Below are 20687 nucleotides of genomic sequence, written 5' to 3' on the forward strand. Positions count from 1 at the left end.
GTTTGATTGTGGGATGTCAGGGTGGGGAATGGGTTGAGACCCCAGTGTTAGCCCTGAGCATATGAGTGTCAGGGGTATGTTTAGAGAAGACTAGGTGTAAAAGAGAATGTCTCTCACCTTGCAGCATTGAATTCTGAGGCCACCATGGAATTTGCAGGTGGAAACGTGAAGTAGGCAGTCGGAGTGGAGAGCAGGGGTCATCAAACTATGGCCCTCCTTTTGTTTTTGCAAATAAAGTTTTATTGGAACACAACCACGCTCACGGTTTACATGTTGTCCACGGCTGCTTTCACATTCCAAGGGCAGAGAATGTGTGGCCGACAAAGCTTAAAATATTTTCTCACCAGCCTTTTCTAGGGAAGGTTTGCTGACTCCTTTTCTGAGCGTAGTGGAGAGGTCTGGCTTAGAGACAGCCTTGTGGAATTCATAGCAGTCAAGGGAGTAGAGGAGACCATCCTGGGAGGAAGTGCAGAGAGAAGAGAAAAAGGCAAGGTCAGAACCCTGAGAGAGACGCGACTTCATGCGCTTCCTGTGCCTGAGGTAGTTCCCCGGCCATTCAAATTCTATTTATTTTCCTGATAACTTTTGCAGCAGTTATTATTATGATTTTTGGCCTTGGCAGACGAAAACGTATTAAGCCAAGAAATTTGCTCTAGTTCAGTGAACCATTCCATAGATAATTTATAATCCTAATAATTTAGCAGATTCTGGACAGTAACAAATAACTTTTACCTTTTGACGGAGGCTGCAAGTAACAATAATTTGGGCCTAATTAACAGCGAAGGACTTCATCTTCTTGTAAAATACAAAGGAAAAATGTCCTTTCTTCATAAATTTGTTTTTGCCTGACTCCTTTGACTGGCAGAGGTGCCAACAGTTCCTGCAAAGCCCTTGTTTCCTTATTGCAGTCCCAAAGCAGTGGCGACCACAAGCTGGAGTGTTCTCCGTGCTTTGCCCAGTTGTGAGGCTGTGGCTCCCCTCAGATTCGTGGGAACACGGTGACACAGAGGGTTGCTGAAAGGGGAGGCAGGATGCTTCTGGAACAGGAAATAGTTTAGGACATAAAAAGGGAAGTGTGTGTTTGAAATCTCTACGTTTAAAAGCCATTCAGTGCCATAGACTCTTGCGTACTTCTCGGGAGTTCTGCGTAGGTCTTTGTGCATAAAATGTTTTAATGGTATCACCAAGAAAAAGACAGGCCTCAGCACTCAAGCCTCAGGGCTTAGTGCAGTTGAGTAGATAAATAACACAGCTAGATACTGGGCTCTGAGGTGAGGTGGAGTGGTCTTGATGTGTTCAGGTGAGGAAGCAAAAAAGGATGCAAGTGGAAGTCAGCTCAGCACCTTTGGGTTGGTGCAGAAAGTCTCTGTATTCTCTGGTGCCAGGCAGAGCGGATGGTGTCTTCACAGACATCCTCTAGTTTAGCATCCTGTGGACACAATTCAGATACAACAGAACAGCCAAAATTGTTGATTTCGATTTGATGTAAAGTGCTTGCTTCTGGGAAACTCCAGTAGCTCTTTTGATAAACCTGAACGATAACATAGGTTAGCATGAGATTTCAGTCTACATTACAGGCGTGGAATCTGTCTGCATTTCCACAAAACTGCTTTCTTTTCAGCATGTCTCTGCAGTCCCTACAAGTGCCTTAAGCTGTCTGGATTGCAGTGTTTTCGGTTTACAGGGCCATGGCTCATCTGGGCATTTGTTTACTCCGGAACTGAGTGGCACCAAACCCTTTGTCACATCTTGCCTTTCCAGTGTGAATGAGTCAGTGTTGCAATGCCCAGTTGTTTGTGCAACTCCCCTCCCCCATCCTCACCGGCCCCTATCCTTAGGTTATTTCCGCATATTTGTGACTCTCCACTAGAGGGTAAATGGTTGATGAATGGGTTGAGAATCATCAATATTTGGTGAGTTTTATTTTGCATTTCCCTTGTTATCAGTGATGTTAAGGATCTTTTCATGTGTCTGTTGGCCATGTGTGTGTCCTCTTTGGAGAAATTCTAAATCTATTCATGTCCTCTGACCACTTGTTAATCGGATTGGTGTTTTTTTTCTTTTGTTTCTTAATGTTGAACTTTATGAGTTTTTATATGTTTTGGATATTAACCCCTTATCAGATATATCATTTGCAAATATCTTCTCCCATTCAGTAGGTTGCCTTTTTGTTTTTGTTGATGGTTTCTTTTGCACTGCAAAAGCTTTTTAGCTTGATATAGGCCCATTTGTTTATCTTGGGCTTTGTTGTCTTTGCCAGAGGAGACGTAGCCAAAAAATATTGCTAAGACCGACATCAAAGAGTTTATTGTCTATCTTTTCTCCTGGTGGTTTTCTGGTTTCAGGTCTTACATTTAAATCTCTAATCCATTTTGAGTTTGTTTTTGTATATGGTGTAAGAAGGTGGTCTAGTTTCATTTTTTTCATGTGCCCGTCCAATTTTCCCAATACTGTTTATTGAAGAGATTGTCTTTACCCCATTGAATATTCTTGCCTCCTTTGTCATAGATTAACGTCAACTGAATTGAAAAATAATTTTTTAAAAACCAAAAGAAAAATAAGGCAGAGTGAAGTAAATAGTAGGCAGCTTAGCATCACATGAGGGAAAGAGGTAGGATTTAAACACTGGTTTTGGTAATCCATCCGGTGGGCTCTTTTAGAGATCATCTGAGTTTGTAGCTATGATGTCCACACTTTTTTCCATGTTTACAACCCCCTTGTATGAAAGGCAATAAATTAAGAAAAGTGTAAACAATGAAAGAAAAATATTTAGTGAGGAACTGGACTCGGCACTTTACACACATTAGCTCACTGAACCCTCTCAATCCACCTGGTGGGTAAGTCCTATAGATTTCTGTATTAAATAGTAAGTGGTGGAGCTTTAGGGAAGTTACATAAATTGCCCAAAGTGTCACAGGCAGAAAGTGATAGAGCTGCATCAGAACCACGTCTCATCTGTCAGGCCAGAGGCAGAGTTCTTAACCACCATGCCAATCAACGACGTGAACTTGACACGCAGAGGATCTGAGTCCCAGAGCCACCAAACTGTGGCTTCTGATGTTTGCAGTTTCTGCCTCAAGGGAAGATACCCATTTGTCATTCCTGTCCCCTGTGGTTTCGACACACTGCTAACCAGGGGTGACAGAACCCTGTGGTTCTGAACAGCAAGGGCATCCTCGCACAGGCTTGCCAAGATAGCTTTTGGCTGACATCCCCATAGATTTGTGACTGTACATTTTTTGCAACCTTGTTGTGAAAAATTGTCTTCTTTTTGAAAGAGTGAAAGTCAAGTAAATAGTAAAGAAACATCAAAACCAACAGAGCAGCTTCTAAAATAGGGTCACTTTTCCTCACTGACATCTAACAGCTAGATGGATCCCAGACCCCAATTGGAACAGTAATATTAATGACTAATCCCAAATTTTAACTTGTCAGAACTGCCTTGCCACACCCCGATGCCTGTTTCCCTGGGGCTCTGCCCTCCTTGACAGCTCTCTTTCTCTTTCTTCCAGTGTTCTCTGGTTTGTTTGACCGACCGAGGAAGACTTTGAGCTGTCAGGTGGTCTGCATCTGGCCCCTCCCCCCAGCTTTCTAATGTGCCCCTCCTTCCTGTCACCTCTCATCCTATTTGCAAGGGTGCATCTGCTGAAACCATAGGGACCACAATGGTTCCATCATTACTTCTCAAACACCAGAATCTAAATCACTTCAAATTACACCCAAAGCTGGGAGCATTTAGGTAAATTTCTCCCTCGTGGGAGAAAGTGGCTCCTTTGAAAACTTGCTTTAGAACGACATTTCTTTAACACACCAGTATCTCTTCCACAAAACAGACAGTCTAGGAAAAGGCCCTCACACTGTTGGCAGTTCCGGTGCAAGGCTTCCCTTGTGGAAAATAGTGGAAATTTTCTGCAGAAAGTAGATTTCTGGGTTATCTATGCATTTCATTTCCGCATGCTCTCCTAAGATTGCCCTCTGGTGTGGACTACCTAAGACCTTATTGCAGGCAAATAGAGAGTAGATTGACTTTGGCCAGCAAGCGAAAGGCTTTCTGTACTCTGTAGTATATGGACAGTGCATTGATGATGGAGGCTAAAATGTGAAGGATCTACCAGAGGCCAGGCACTCGTCAATTAGCTGATCTATTCCTTACAGTTCTCCGAGGGAGGAGGTACCCTTATGATCCGCATTTTATAGATAGGGAAACTAGGCACAGAGCTGTCGACTAACTTGCCCAACATCACACAGCTCATAGGTGGTAGAGATGAGATTTGAACCCAGGTAGTCTGGTTTTAGAGACTGTGTTCATACTCCCTCCTGACACAAAGACAAGGAAGGTTTAGTGCTTCCTTTACAGAGCTTACCGATTAGTCAGAGAGCCACCTGCCAATCTAATTTAAGGCACACTGTGTTAACAACCCGAGCAGAAACATAAAATAACGTTCTCTTAAGTCCTGGATATGTTCTGGTGATGTTAAAAGCCATTTTTGAAATTGCCTTTCATCCCAGAGAATTATCAGTCCCTCAGATAATTGAAGAAAATGAGGTAAAGTGAAGAGAAGTGTCCTACCCCAGCCATCTCCTCCTTGGAACGCATCACTATTTAGGGTCAAATGGCTTTTCTCACTTTGCTTCCTAATAGCTCTGCTCGTCTCCACCAGCAAGACCCTGCCTTTCTCAGAACCAAAAGTTCTAACTCGGCCCCTGATTACTGTTACTTTCAAATGCTTTGCAGTAGGGACAGTGTCCTGTCCAAAGGTGTAATATGGCCTTTACCCATTAAAATAGAGACTGGGAAAGAACCAGGTTCCAAATTCCAGATTTCTGTCAGGATGAGATAGATAGCCTGTGCCGAATCTTCGCAAGCTTCCCCAGCTACCACACGGACAAAATAAAACACGCTTCCTCCTCCTCCTCACCTGGTGGGAGTATTTTGATGATAAAAGGTAATAATTGATGTGAAGATGCCCTGAGCTCCCCAGATGAAAGCTCTGTTTAACCCCAACATATCATTAAGCTGGCTTTATTAGCATTTCGATATGGTTCTGTGGCTCATAGAAGCAGGTCTTTCAGCTGGCAGTATGCAGTCTCAGGGCTTTTTTTCCCCAGAAAGGGTGTCTTTACTGCAAATATAGTCAAGTTAACACTATCCAAGTCAGGGACAGACCAGAGTCAGAGAATGGATGTACCCCCATTTGGGAAGCACTGTCTGCCATGCTCAAAAGCCTCCTGTGATGGGGCCCGCCCACTCCCTGAACTGGAGGCTGTTAGAAAGCGCTAATTCTCTTTCTCTGCAGTCCTCCACTGTGGGCATACCTCGTTTAGTTGCCCTTTATTGTGCTTTGCAGACGTTGCTTTTTATTTTTTTATTTTTTTATTTTACAAACTGAAGGCAAGACCTTCCACCAGCAAAAAGATTATGATTTGCTTTATTGTGCTGCTCTCTTTGTTGCGGTGGCCTGGAACCAAACCTGTGATATCTCCAAGGTCTGCCTGTACGCAGAACACTTCTATGCCTGGCCCTTCAGCTATGTGCAAACATACACCATGTTCACACTGATATCACTAACCCAGCTTCCTTCAACCATGCCTTACATGATGAGGTGTTGAAGGCTCTCATTCTCTTCTTTTTCCTCCAGACATATTCTGGTCCTTCCCTAATATTGTAGAGTGTGGCCCCCAGAACCACACATAGCACTCCAGGTGGTCCGACCAAAAAAGATGGCCACCTTATCACTCTGTTAGCACAGCCGAAGGTCAGAGTTTTCTGGTAGCTTTTCTATGCTATAGCAGCTACTGAAGTTTTACTGATTACCTCTCTACTATCATAACGAGGTCTGACAATTACGTTCGTGAAGGCATCCTAGAAAAAGTGTTACATACCTCATTGCTGAATATCACTAGGGTCACTTTCAAAGTACCCCCCTTGGGAAGCTATGCACTGACGCCAGCTTCAAAGCAATTTTGGAACTCTTTTTCTGGAGTGGCCATCAGAGCTGTCATCGTATTACCCTTGATGTCCTGAATGCCACCAAAATGTCTTCCTTTCAGGATTTGGGTAAAGAAAGAAGTCATTGGGGGCCAGATCAGGTGAGTAGGGAGGGTGTTCCAATACAGTTATTTGTTTACTGGCTAAAAACTCCCTCACAAGACAGTGCTGCTGTGTGAGCTGGTGCATTGTCGTGATGCAAGAGCCATGAATTGTTGGAGAAAAGTTTCAGGTCATCTAACTTTTTCACGCAGCCTTTTCAGCACTTCCAAATAATAAACTAGGTTAACTGTTTGTCCAGTTGGTACAGAGTCATAATGAGTAATCCCTCTGATATCAAAAAAGGTCAGCAACATTGTTGTAACAAGTTCTCGAACTTAATTGTCAAACCTCGTATATACCCCTGCTAGATTGGCAATTTTTTAATTCTTGGCAAAAAGTTATATTTATCCTTCTTAAATGAAAATTTCTTGAATTTGGTGCCACGCTATTCAGATCTTTAAAAATCCACATTTTGGCATCTAATATATTATCTACTCCTCCCAGGTGGTAATTCAAGCTTCTGGATCTTTATTCCAGAAAGGGTAAAGAGCATACTTCTTGCAACTATAGTTACATTTAATTAGATCTCCTCTCCATGGATAGTTTTAATAAGAATGCTCTTGCTTTTTATTAAATTTAATAAAAATACTGCCTCAGATAAGGCCAAGAATATTTTTCTGTCAACTAATTTGTAATTGTCAATCATCAAGTTATTTATCTGTCTAATTGCACTGGTTTCTGTCCTGTGTTTTGTAACCTTGTCCAAAACTCTTGGCAGAAGTCCTTCTAGTCTGCTTTGTTTTCTCCGATATCCCAGTCTGAGGACTTTATTTGGGAAAGAAATGATTGGCATTAGTATGACTTGAGTTGTTCTCAGTGAAATTGGCTTGGCTTCTATGGAACCAGCATTACTGATTTCCTTTACAATCCATTCGATTTATAATTTCTGGGACCTGTTTCCAGCTGAACCACCTATATCTTACAGAATGTTTATTTTCTCTCTTTAAAAACGTTGAGACATTTGCCTGCTTCCTTGCTTCTGGCCCCAATCTCATGGACCTGTCTTCTTCCAAGGCCTCTGCCAGCAGATTGATCATTCATTTGCAAATTTCCTCTGAACCCATGGTGCAGTTTGTCCAGGGGTGAGATTTGAATTCATACGGAGCAGTTAGATGTTCTCCTCCTATCCAGTGCATCGCACCTTGGGTTGTTTGCTTTTTGCAATCTTTGTTTTGTCCTTTGCAGTCCAAGGATGGCTCTTCTTGGCAAAGAAGCCAGTGGCAACTGGGAAAGGAGTTGTGCTTCTTTTTGACATCACACCGTGGATACCAGGCAGTTGACTCAGACCTTCTTTGATGTTCTCCTGGCTCTGAGCCACATTAAATACTTTTAAATGCTACCTTCAGTCTTTAAGGGACACCTATGAAAATGTAAATACCTCTGAGAAGATTTTTTCTGGTAAGCCTATGCAGCTTCAGGGGTGAGGGTGGGTTTTAAAGGAAGACACCCTTAATTTCTCACTTAGGGCTGAAACATTTGACCTTTCTGGGACACTCTGCCTGGTGCCACCCAATGGAGAAGAGCCAAAGCCTATTTCATTGTGGGGGGAATGCTCCATTTTTGGAGTATTATTTGCAGGAACTAAAGGGAGAAGAGGTATAGCAGAAAGAGATGTGGATTAGAAGTTAGGAGACCTGCATCACATCCCCACGATCTGCTCCCAGATAGGCAGAGAGACCTCTGTATCCTTATCTGTAAAATGGGAAAGTTGGATTAACTTAAACTCATCCGTAAGGTCGTTCCCAGCATGATTTCTGTGATACTTAACCCAATCTAATCTCATCTTTTCCACTACAGTTGGCTCTGTGTCCTGTATGCACGTTATGTCACCTCTCTGGGTCTTAGTTTTCTCAATTGTAAAGACAGGCATGATTAGTTCTGTGGCTTTCCTAAATGAGCAGGACTCACAGAAGCCTGGGGTGAAGCGGGCCAGGGGTGTGGGAGAGAGACTGGCTGCCCTCCTCCCTCCCTGTTCAACTAAAATAACTCAATTATTTACCTGTGCATCTTCTGCACCAGCTTTCATTTAGAGAAAGGTTTGTGTTGTCGTTGCTTTGTTTTGTTTTTGCCTACTACTGAATGTATCTCAGTATGTGTCTACTTAGTATAATATCATAATGACTCTGAAACCCCCATCTAGTTAAAGAATTAGGTATTAAGCTCCTTGAGAGCAGGGATCAGCACTTGTCATTCTATCTTCATTACTCTTCATAGAATCTAAAGTATAGAAGATGTTCAACAAATGCTTGTGGGATAAATATGTAATGATCGTAATGATTATTATTAACGATCTCTTATTCCATGCCAGGCATTTAGTGCTTTAGTGGGTTGCCTCCATTACCTTTAAATTAAACTTGTGGGGGTAGATCTTCTTTTTGTTCCCATTTTACAGATGCAGCAATGGAGGTACTAAGGCTTGAGTTGAATGGCGGCAACTTGATATATTAGGTGGGTGCAAAAGTAATTTGCGGTTTAAAAGGTTAAAAATAATTGCAAAAACTGCAATTAGTTTTACACCAACCTAATATATCAAAACAGAGGCTCTTAGTCACCTTGTGACATGGCCTTCTTTCTGTCTATGGGATATACCGAGTAAGACCGGAGATGCTGAAAGTAAGACCAGGAAGCTGAAAAGCCAACAGGAGGTGGAGTGCCAACCTGCAGATAATACCTGGGCAGGGGCTGGAGGACTAGTGGTGATTCAGGGTCTGTGAGAAAGGGCTAAGATGTGAGGTGGGAGGTCGATTCCGTAGGAGTGAGTTCCCCAAAGCAGCAGCAGCAGCATCACCCCAGAACTTTACAGAAAGATTCTCAGGCCCGTCCCAGACCTTCTGAATCTGAAAAGCTGGGGATGAGGCTCAGAAGTTTGTGCGTTACTGAGCCCTCCAGGGAATGTTGATGCTCACTGGTGTTCAAGAACCACTGCTTTGGACTAACTTCTGTGACTTTGGTTTTGCCTCTGTAGTAGCAAAGCTTCTGGGTTTTTCGCTGTTGGAATAAGAGTTTTAACTCTACACCAATATGTACCTCTTTGATACTTTTGAGATGAAGCTAGACAGCATGTTTGCTTGGACTGAGAAACTCTTAAGCATGAGATTCGTTTTCTACCTTCTGTTTAGTCTGTAACCTGAGGCCCATCACTTAACTCTTGGTTCTTTGCCTGTAAAATGTGGTTAATGATGCCTCACTCCTTAGTGGGAAGGCCAGACAAATGTATAATTAGTGGTTGTGAGGCCCCTGGAGCCCAGAGTGCCATATAAATACTATAGGGTAATAACCAGTTTATGGCCTTAAATGCCACCTACAACCTGACACATTTAACATTTCTTCCCTGAATTGTAAAGTTTGAAGTTACTTTACCAATTCGGTATTTGCACTTATTTTTTATTCATTCTTTAGCCCCAAATTATGTGTGTGTGTGTGTGTGTGATTGCACACGCATGCACACGCTTCCTTCAACCTTCCAGAGAAAGTGGGTAAGAAAAAAAGACATTGAAAAAATCAGGGTCATCTGAGAAAATAACCTCTTCAAAGCATCATGCTTGGTCGATTGTCAGACATGGATTCTACAGAAGTTTTGAACAGAAAGGTGAGAGACACCACAGGCACCGAGGTAGTCGGTACCTTCGGTAATGCTGGTTCTTTCAGATTCTAAGTTGAGACTATTTAAAGACGGTTCATCTTGTGTAACATTTTCATTTCTGTGCATGTTCCTAACAGGCACCCTCCTTTTCTTATTTGGAACCCTGGAAGCCTGAATAATATTTTCTATGTGGTCATTCTTTATTCAGCTTAGGCAAATACTTCCTTTTTTAGGCAAGACTGCTTATCCTATGAATACAGCCATTTTGGATTAGATTTACAAGAGTACAGGCTAGTTTGTTTTACTCTAGTGTAAAGTCATCCCCCCCCCTTAATCTTAAGCAGATGAATGGCCAAAAAGACCCAGATGGAGACACAGCAAAAGCATTTCTTTTGAGAGTTTGAACTAGAGCTGAATTTATATGGAGGATACAAATGTGGGTTGATAAGCAAAGATATGTGTATAAAAGAGACTTTTATACACACATATACAAGAGTGTGATATGAAGAAAAAAATTAGAAATGTTAGCTAACCAGAGTTTTTATTTTGTATATTATAACTTTAATATTGGAATGTAATTACTGGACAGGGGAGAAAACCTCCACCCTTTTATTACCATTTCCTGACATTTTAAATTATACACTATTACTGAATTAAAAAAGAACAGCAGAAAAGGGATCATCCAGACCCTGAATCTACTCACTAATTTATAAACCGAGTCTCAAGTAAACAGGATTGTTTCTCCAAGGGCCTTATGCTGGAGGTCAAACACAATAGCCTAAAATAACAAGTTAAGACATGTTTTCATAATTGGAAATAAGAAAGAAATTTAGCCATCTGCTAATGGAAAGAAAAGTTTTGCAATAAAGCTCACAGCTGCTGTCATTTCTGAAGAAACATTTGTCAATTCTTTGGAAGACAGTAATGGTGCTTACAACAGTTAAAAATCATTCAGGTCACCATTAACTAATTAGGCATTACCTGGGAAGTCATGTTTGCACTTGGAAGGGCCATGGCAGAATCTTTTCAGATGTTGGTCTAACTTTACAACTGCCTGGGGTTATTCACTGCAGACTGAAGTGTTTCCTTTTCAAGTCCAAATATATCGAAATGAATTGGACAACTGATTTCCCTGTAAGGCAGAAAAAGAGAGAGGAGAAAGAGACGGTGCCCTCCCTTTCTCTGAAAAGCACCGGCTGAACCCAAGAATGGCTTCTGCTTCCACCAAGCTCAATGGCAATTTGCTGAGCACTACAGTGAAATGAAGTAGTAACATGCCTGGCCAATTGTGAGGGTTGACAGCAAACAGAAAGGAAGAGTTACCTTCTTCTCATCTTCCACGCTGGCATTAAGCCTTCATTCAAGTAAGGCAAGAAAAATGGCCAGCGGTAGGGACAGCCTGCCCCTAATAATAGAAGATGGTTTGCCCAGAGATACTTCCTCACTTTTCTGATTACCTATCTTCTCTGAGCTTGTCTTTTCTTATTGAGTGTAAATTATTTGCTTGCAACATTTCTGCAGTGGCTCTAAGGAGATCAATAGCAATGTGGTTGAAGAAAAAGAATATAATTTCACCGCCCTCCCTTCTCTGAAAGCCAGCTATCCTCACACGGTGTGTACTTCCTGCCAGCTTGGTAATAATTAATGTAGAGTGTGTATTTAATCTGCAGAAATTTATCAAGAAATAAGTTCACTTAGTCATTGTTTGGATGATTCTAAAACATTTTAATATTACAGTGTTTAGTCGGCAAACCTCAACAATAAAGAAAGCATTGTTTGATTGAGTTAGGTAATGTAAAGTTTCCTCTTGCAATCTTTAAAGCAGGAACGGTTGCTTTTCAGAAAAGAAATGTTTGTCTTGAGGGGTCTGGATGGCCGTTTCCCGCGGTTCTTCTCTTCTTTGAATTCCCAGAGCTCTCACTTGGCTAGACTCTTCTTTCCTCACTTTTCACTGTCTACTTTCATGTGCTGTTAATTCTTCTTTTATGCCCTGACCTCTTTGAAGGTATGCATATCTTCTGTATTTCTTTCTTTCTCAAAGTGCCTAACTCAGTAGCTTGTCAGGCAGTTGTAAGAAGATTTTATGTATTTAATCACATTTCATGATCTAACCCATTTCTTATTAAAATTGTGAGCTCCGACTCATTCTGTTTGAATACTGTAAAGTCATCTTGAAACGTAGTCTGTTTGCCAGCCTCTGTTCTAAAATGACCCTGGCCTCCTTCAGCAAAATGGCCTGCAGTAAGTACTTCAGTGCTGGGCTCTCGAGGTGTAAGATGGTCAGGTTATTACACCTAATAAGCCTCATTGCAGCCTGTGTTTCTGCATTGAATGTGCTTTATCCCTGTGCACAGGGCCAGGCTGAGTAATTCCTGTGAATTGTTACCACTCCAAGAACCTTCCACAACTGAAGAACACAAGAAAGAGAGAGTACCACTCTTAGATGGACATTTGTTTATTCTGATTAATAAAAGGTTAATGAAGACGTCTTTCTGAAACTTGTTTTTGGAATTTAATTTCAGTCATGGATTGACCTTCAGGAGACAAACTCATATTCTTGGATGTTGTGTTTTTGTGTGTATGAAAAACAACGGAATCAATTTAGTATCTAGAGCGTATCATTTAAATTTTTAGAAACCCCATGATTGTAGGTTTGTGGCATGTGTATTATATGAAGAAAAGAAAAATGGCCCAGTAAACTATGAGGCCTTGTTGTGCTCAAAATATATCACAAAAGACTAAAGGGCGGGGGTTGGGGGGGTAGTGTTGGTAATGTTATCGTTTTTATTTTTAGAAAAACCAAGAGCTCAGATGAGAGCTTCCTTACATTCAGTCAATTTGGAAGGAGTGTATGGTGTAGCATGGGGAGTTTATTACAGATGTGAAATTATGCAGTACGAATGAAGGGTAAATGTTTATTCATATTCTAAATTTAACCCACCAACATTTAAACGTTGCAGTTGGAAGTGAATTTGCCGTTTGGCCTTATGGGCTTGAAATTCTCCCTCCGTTGCTCTGTGGAACAGCAACCTAGCTATGGAAACTGTGGAAAGATATTTGAACTCCCTGCTCTCCACTGGGCAACACATTTGGCTCCAGTTTATAAAAAGTGTGTCAAAATAAATGGCCTTAGTCCTGTTCAGGTCTTGTTCAGGGTGTTTTAGCCTTTCCTGTAGTCTGGGGGATGCTTGAGGATTTCTGGCAGGTGCCTGGCAGGGAACAGAATCCACACTCAGCAGGGATGTTGAAGAGCAGTTAATGAAGGGACTTCTTCACAGAGGTGTAGCCAGGAAAGAGAACCACAGGATTCTACAGTACCCAGGGGTTGCCAACAGTGGGAAGCCATGACCACTCGTGGGCCTGAAGGCGCAACAGGAGGAGCCGTGTTACTGGAGCCTGGGGACAGATAGAGCCACCGGAGTGGTAGTTATGGAGAGGGTATGTGCTGTCTGTACCGCAGCACCAAGCAGGGAGAGAACAGGAATAAAGACCCCAGCATCTCTCTCCTCCTCCCTCCCATTCCCTGCCCAAGCCTCCCGTTGACTGAGCCCAGTTGGAAGCCAGAAGCCAGGGCGTCTCAGTGATACAGTTTGCGGAAGTTAACCTCCTCCTGCACACACACTGAGGAGACCCCTGGGAGAAGCAGAGACCCCTTCTGTCGGAGTCAGTTCTTCCCTTCAAAAGCAGGTTACCAACACAGAGATTTGTCATTGGATTAGCTGGGGGGTAGGGAGTGCAATGTCTCGCAAAGAAATCAGAATGGGGATGGAAGGTTGGCTTGTATGATGTGAAAAAAATATTATAGGACAATATGATAGGACAATAGGATTTGTAGCCATAAAAGCAGCCACTTGCGGCGGTGGTTCAGAACTCTTGTGCTGGAGTGGGACTAGCCGGGTGTGACCCCAGCTCAGCCTCGCAGCAGCTGGGCTATCGGGGCAAATCTCTCTCAGAGGTTCTATTTGCATTTTCTAAAGTAGGGAGAATGACCATGCCTACCCCGGTGGGGTTCTGGGGAGGCTGAAATGAAAAGATAATTGTAAGGTTTAGCCTGGGACACAGTCAGCACTCAGGAAATAGAGCTTCTCGCTACTAATCCACCTCACAGAGAGGAAGGTGCAGTCTGGTTGTCGTCCTGTCCCAGAAGATATCTTTCTTCTGCATCAGGGGTCAGAATGTGGGTGAGAATAAGGGCATGAGGCATTAATATTTATTAAAAGGAAGAGTGGGCTGCCATCGGCTTAAAGCTGAATGGGGGGCTTGCTTATCTCAGATGGCGGTAGCCTGTGGGGCTGGGAAACAGGAAGCAGAGAAAGTAACTAAAGAAGGCAGTGTGGTAGTTCCTACCAGAACTGTGTACCAGGTTGTGGTACACAGAGCAACGGCAGAGTGGGGACGCACCCCTGGCTCTGTGTCCGCATTCCCCACTGCCATCCCACACTGGGTCCTGCCCCACTCTTTTTTAAGCCCACGGTTTCCATCGCTTCATGTTGGGGCCGCTGTTGAAGGAGTTACAGGGTCCTGCTCAGAATCTTATTTTGCCAAATGACCACTCTTGAGAGAAGAGGTGACACAGAGAGTGGAAGAGATAGAAGCAGCTAAGAGCACATCAAGAAGAAATTGGGCTCTCCTGAGAAAAAAAGGATGCAACAAAAGAATGTAAAGATGGAATGAAGTCTTCTAAGTTAGCTGGCTTTCCATTATATTTGTGTAGTTTTTAAAATCAAAACTGGAAGCACGTTAGATGAACATAATGGCACTAGCAGACTTGGGAGTTAGGGGCAGAATTCTGCTCTAAATTCCGGAAATTATGGCACGGTTTCATACTGAACATGTTCTGTTCCTACCACTAGCATTTTCCTGACTGATTTCTTCTCTAGCCCTAGACTTCTTCCTGGGTTTTCAATGTATGCCCCCCACCCCCACCCCGCATCCATTGATGAGCCAGCGGCGGCAGAGGCAGTGTCTTTCATAGCAGTAATGTCTGGATTTTCTGCAGTAATGGATAAGAATCAGGGACGAGATGAGTGTGTGTGAGCTGGTGAGATAGGACTAGGTGATAATGAAAAACACACCGTGCTCTGAGGCTGGCAGTCCTTGACATTTTGAAGATTACCTGGCCTTCCACGGTTGGTAGATTTGACCACCCTGCTATAAGGAAGGATTGAAACACATCTAAAAAGCCATATGATAAACACATTCAATCTCATAGTTACTATTTCACCACCCGAGATGCGTGTAGAAAATGTTGACGGATGGAGTTGTGGCAATTGGACATCAGAAAGCTACAATCGTGAGAGATTTGAAACTTGTTTCTTGTAATTCTATTTGGAAAGAAATGGTTTTAGAAAATGTCCATCAGATTGTATGTTTGTCAGATAGATGTCACCTAATTGTAAAGATGAGGGTCAAGAGACTAGAGTGGAGTGAGAAAGTCAGATGCAGAAATGGCCTCGCTTGTGTATATAGGACACCCATATGTGGGGATAACTGTATGATATTGTCTCTCAGGCAGTATTGATACCTTGAGTCATTTACTATGGCTGAGAGAGAAGTTATCTCAATCAGTGGATACCTTTAGCATACGTTAGTGTAATAGCGGTGATATATTAGTGTAATAGTGCTGATATAAAATGCATTTAGAAAGTCTCTAAAATTCCATAGTAAAAATCTCAGTGGTGGTCAAGATCAGAGTACGTCTTCTTACCAAAACCGTCTATTCAGTGCAGTGGTGCTCACAGGAGTGGAACAATGGGGCCTCTCCAGCATCCTCTGTCACTGTGGTGGGCACGTGAGGAAAGCCTATTACAATGTAAGGGAGGAATTCTGATAGTAGGACCAATTCCTAAAACGCTAAAGGTTCCATATGAAAGGCCTACACGCAGCTCCGGCTGAAGGCTGAGCCTCTTGACCTAGTAAATTATGACTGGTTTGGTGTAAGTGGTCTGTGAGCGCCCAGAGGAACACCCATTTCCTGCCGGAGGGTAGGAAGCCAGGGATGCGGCAGGCTCTCCCATGTGTTTGGACCCAGCCACTGGAAGGAAAGGACCTTTCACTGTGTTATGCAGGGGCCATAAATCTAGTCATTTCTGGCTGCATTCTTTGCTTTTTCCTTTTCCAGTGTTTGAGTTCTGACAGCCAAATGGTAGCCACACTAGTTAGTGGTCTGTATCAGAGTTTATGTCAGGTAAGCACCCTGCAAATTCTGGGTAGGGAGAAGACTTCCAGTATGTTCAGTTGTTCTTTTCCTTTTTCATCCCATCAGCCAGCTGTGACTGGTCACGTGGGCATTGCAAAGAGTGAAGATGGTTGGCCTCGCTTGAACCTTGCCCTGCAAATGCAGTCCTGAGGGCTGGAGTAGACATCCTTCTGGAGAATCTGATTGTTTTTTCTCTGCGTTGATAGTGGTCATTCAGCCAATGAAACTAGCATTTACTGAGCACCTGGTGTGTATAAAGTGCAGCTTTGAGAGGTGCTGAAGAGAATAAAGCTACGGGGAGCACAGTGGCTTGGGGACACCAGGGTGGCTTTCCACACCTCGCTTTTCTGCCACCGAAAGCCGGAAGACACTAGGAGCAGCCATGGTGGGGTTCCGCTGTGAGCAACTAGGGTCAATAGGCCTTGCTCAGTGCCTAGAAGAGAAGGTGAGACAGCAGATTGCCCTTGACGATGTCCTTTGACCCTCTTCTCGCTCCTTGACAGATTGCAAACAGCCCTTCCATTCAAAGTCTGCCCGTCCCTCTTGTATTTGCCTGTACCTTACAGGCAGGGAAAGGTGGCTTTTGTTAAGGCGTAGACTCCCTGTGGAAATGATTAACTAGCCTTTGTGAGAAAACAGTCTTTTGTCAGAAACACTCAAGTACAAACCAAGAAGTCTCCTTCCTTCTCAGAATGCTTGAAGTGAAACCAGTGTCCCAGGGTTTTGCCTTGTACCTGCCCCTCCCTTTCCTCCCATAACACAGAGCCTAGCAAACTCCTCCTCATCCCTCACTGCCCAGCTCCCACGTCGTCTCCTCTGTGCTGTCTTCCCTTCACCTTCCCACTCACCCCTGCTAGGGACCTGGCTGCTGCCTTTGGGGCCCGTGGCTCTTGCACACGTCCCTTCTGTGGTCTCCCTTCAGCTCTGTTTCCTCTACATGTGGGAGCCGCTTGAGGAAAAGAACTTTCTTACTCATCTGTGTGTATCCAGCTCCTAACGGGCTCAGGAGCAGAGTGACAGGTAAATGTTTGTTACAGGGACAAATTCGGAAGTCGACAAATGATCTTTTATAAAGACACAGGTGTGTAAATATAGTATTATCCGTATGACAATGCTGCTGAAGATGGGTAAACAGAGGTTACAAGCACAAACCAGCTCAGACAGGAGGATAATATTAAGGGAAGGTTTGCTTTAATACTTGGTCTCTGATTCTGGAAGCAGGGACTTTCACATGCCGCGATTAGGAAGACAAATGAACCACTGTGCAAACAGTAAGAGGCACGTGGTAGAGCTGTCTCAAGTGCTATTAAGACGCAACAGTAAGATAACAGCGGGGGACGGGGAGGGGAGCCTTGATTCTTCTTGCTCTGCTATGTCATGTAAATACTTTCTCTTTCAGAAATCCTTGGAACCACTTGTTGTGTGCCTTATTCTTAACCCTTTAATTAGAGAGCCACTGATGCTGTCACCCACCCTGCCACAGCGATGACAGGGAGGCTGTCCTTCCTGCATACATTTGTGCAAGCGTTTGGCATCAAAGTGATAAATGCATGCTAATGCAGAGTTTAATGCAGAGCTTTCAATGAGCACGTTGCAGGTCTTGAAGGAGCGGTCTGACTGTTGAGTCTTCAGCCTTGCTTCTCCTTCCTGTACACCACAGTTGTGTTTCCTGTGCTGTTTTTGTTGCTTTGGGGTGTGGATGTGAGATGTCTGAAGTGTTGCTAGTGTGTGTGTGTTTGTGATCTTTAGAAAGATCTTCTCTGTAAGAAGTTATTTTTAAAGTAAGTGATAAGAAACCGCAGAGCACTGAAACCCAGGAGGAAAGCAAAACTTGAGGTTTTTCAAGTGTCAGAGCCAACTACCCCCCCACTAGACAGCCTGCCTGGGCCCCCTCCATTTCCCCTGGGCTCACACTAGTAGTTAAGGTTGGTTATAGATGAAGACAGAATTGATATAATCTTAGATCTAAGCAAACAGGGTTAACATTGGGAAGCAAATGTATTTAATTCTTGTGATAAAATATGATAGGTCAGCCTGCCCAACATGACTGTGGGGTGAACGCAGTGTGATTTTTACAGGGTACAAAGGAGTTGGCCGACTTTAGGCAAGGTACAGCCCTCTTTGGGCCTCAGGTTCCATATCTGTAAAGTGGGAAAATATTACATAGCTCACAGTACTGTTTGGCGATCCTGTGTGACAGTGTATTATACGAAGGCCCACAATGTGGCAGGGCTCAGCAGGAGGGGAGGATTTTATAATCGAAAAAGCGTGGTTTTCAGAGTTGGACAGACCTAGAAGTGAATACTCAGTTCTACTACTTATTAAGTCTGTGACTCTGAGCAGCCTCGGTATTTCTCATTTTGCTCACCTGTGCAAGGGGACTAATAATACCTATTTTCCAAGCTTGCTGTGAATGTTAAATAAGACTGCACCTGAAACGCCTAACAACATAGTGTAGTAAAAGCTTGTCAATAGAGGTTAAAATATCTGTATCTGTATTTATGATATAAGCCCCACATTATCTTTTAGAAAGAGGGGTGTCATCTTAAATCTGATTTTATGAAATCTCTTCATTTTGTTGGATTTCTCTCTCAATTGCTTTATTTTGAACCATCAGCTACTTTCTGGAAAAGACACAGTCAGCCTGGCATTACCGTAATCAAGATAGTTTTGCCCCCTTGTAGAGGTCACTTAATGGAATCCTTTTAAAAAGGAAGCTAAAAATTTAACCCAGAGATAGTCACAGTTGCAAGTGATAAATGGAATTGTAACCAATCTTTCTAAAAATGTTTTGTTTTTAATTCAAATAATATAAAAGGGTAGACCGTGAAAACCACGTCTCCCTGCCTCTTCCAACACTCAGCACCCAGCTGTTCTCGCAGACACAACCTCAACCTCAACCTCTGGCAGCTTCTTCCAGAGCCGTTTTGTGCTCTGCAAACACTGGGCTGGCTACATCTTGCTTTGAAAATGTAACATCTTCGAGTCATTATAGTCTACTGTAAACGGACTGTTGAAAGATCACTTTATTATTTATGTTTTCAATTAATTATTTTTTATTTTTGCCGTTTAGAGTTGGTTTTTTAATAGGTGCAACCTATGGAACAGGATTTTTGGCACTGTACTATTCTATGATTGACTTTTTAAAAAATTAGACTATAGTTTGGCATACCATAGCACATGAATTTCAGGTGTGCAGCGTAGTTATTCAAGGTAAAGGTCACCTAAGAAGCAGTCTAGCCAGGGGTTATGTTGTGGAGATGACCTGTGGGATGAATGACAAGCCAGCTGTTCTCATGTTACGTGACTACGTGGCTGAGCTGGGAAAGATGTCCAGTGGTAGCATCGTACAGGGGCGGTGCATTTTTTTACTGTGAAAAGGAAGCAGCGAGTCTGATGGACCGTGGGAAAACATGTTTTAGGTGACTCAAAACGTGACAAAGACACACATAGAGAATTTAAATAAAGTTGTTCCATGAAATGGGAGCTGACGAAAGCGGTCTCTCTAAATTTGTGTCTTATACCTGATTGGAAATATGCATGTGTAAATGAGTTAAATGTTGGGTAGATATCTCATAATTTCATTGACTTCCCTATAAGTTTATATATTTAATAACCTTTTGGGGTAGATTTTCTCGTTAGGAAAATGGAGGTTGCATTCTGCTGGGAATTGCTTAGCGCCCCCCCCCCCGCCCCCCAGACATTTAGCAGTTCTATTCTAAACAAATAGAAATCAAGCAAAGTAAAGTGGGCCTAGACTAAAATGTCACCTTTATTACAAAGGACAGACAGGAGGGTTGTTAGCTAGGTGGACTTGCTAACCATTGAGCCCCAGAATGAAGGAGGCTTACCTGTCCCTCAGACGCTGCGGAGCCAGACCACCGGGAAGGCAGCCCTCTACCTCCAGGGCAGGGCTTCCAAGGGCTGGCACAAGCAAGAGACAAATCACTTCCATCTCCCCGGGACACATATAGGCCCAGCCAGAGAGCAGGAGTTCACTAACTGCGTGTGGGCCAGGAATGGAGAGGAAGCCTTCCTCACTAACGCAGTGTTTTTGGGCAGTAGGCATCCACTCCCTTAGACTAATTCTCAGCACATATATAAGGCACTAGGTTATTCCATGGCACCTGAAGGGTCCGCCTGTTCCCTCAGGGAGAGAAGGATGGCTTCAGAACTGCTGGCACCAGCATGCTGCCTTCTAACCTCGAGGTCACGTTGAACAGCCCTAATCAAAAAGGTCAGGAGTGGGGAGGTTGCAGCGACTCCAAGACTCTGATAGTTGAAGGAATCCTGGAGCTGTCCTCCAGCAGAGCTCTCCGGAGGTATCTAGCCCAATCCCTGTCTTTACAGATGAGAAAATTGAGGCCCATCTGGGTTGGAGTTAGGGGAGTGGCTGAGAGTGGAGCTGGGGCAAGAAACTCCCAGGCCCATTGGAAAGAGCAGTTTTCTGTCCTTGCTTGAGATACCCATCGCGAGAATTCTCCAAATGTTCCATTTATCCACATTAGTTCTCTCCTTCATGGGTGAAAGTATCGCCAGTGGCCCTCTGAAAGTCAAGTTCCACTGCAGCTGGTTGTGTTTTCAGCCTGTGAGACCAACGCTGACCTGGCAAACATGGGCCAGAGTGAGTGGCTGTTGACACATCCACTCTTGATATCAATTACTACAAATCATATTAACCATTAACCGTGCCTATTGTTATGAACTGTTTCAGTTGTCAGGAATGGCTGTGCTAAACCAGAAGGCCCATTTGGTGTGTAGGTGATACGCCAGGCCTGGGCTAGGGCTGAATATTTCTATCAATCATGAAATTA

At 43.3% G+C, this 20687-nt stretch overlaps 1 protein-coding gene and 1 long non-coding RNA gene across 3 annotated transcripts in view; one reads left to right on the forward strand and one right to left on the reverse strand.

The window, feature by feature from the left end:
- CHN2 (chimerin 2) overlaps positions 1–20687 on the forward strand; it is a 267473-nt gene that overhangs the window by 106333 nt on the left and 140453 nt on the right. The gene's annotated exons all lie outside the window — the stretch shown is intronic.
- LOC141573095 (uncharacterized) lies at positions 218–6013 on the reverse strand. The gene is made up of 2 exons (XR_012498657.1): positions 5884–6013; positions 218–456 (listed from the first exon to the last, which is right to left on the reverse strand). It is a non-coding gene; the product is annotated as an uncharacterized LOC141573095 (long non-coding RNA).

The sequence above is a fragment of the Rhinolophus sinicus genome, linkage group LG09 (assembly GCF_036562045.2).
Source record: "Rhinolophus sinicus isolate RSC01 linkage group LG09, ASM3656204v1, whole genome shotgun sequence".
Classification (NCBI taxonomy): domain Eukaryota; kingdom Metazoa; phylum Chordata; class Mammalia; order Chiroptera; family Rhinolophidae; genus Rhinolophus; species Rhinolophus sinicus.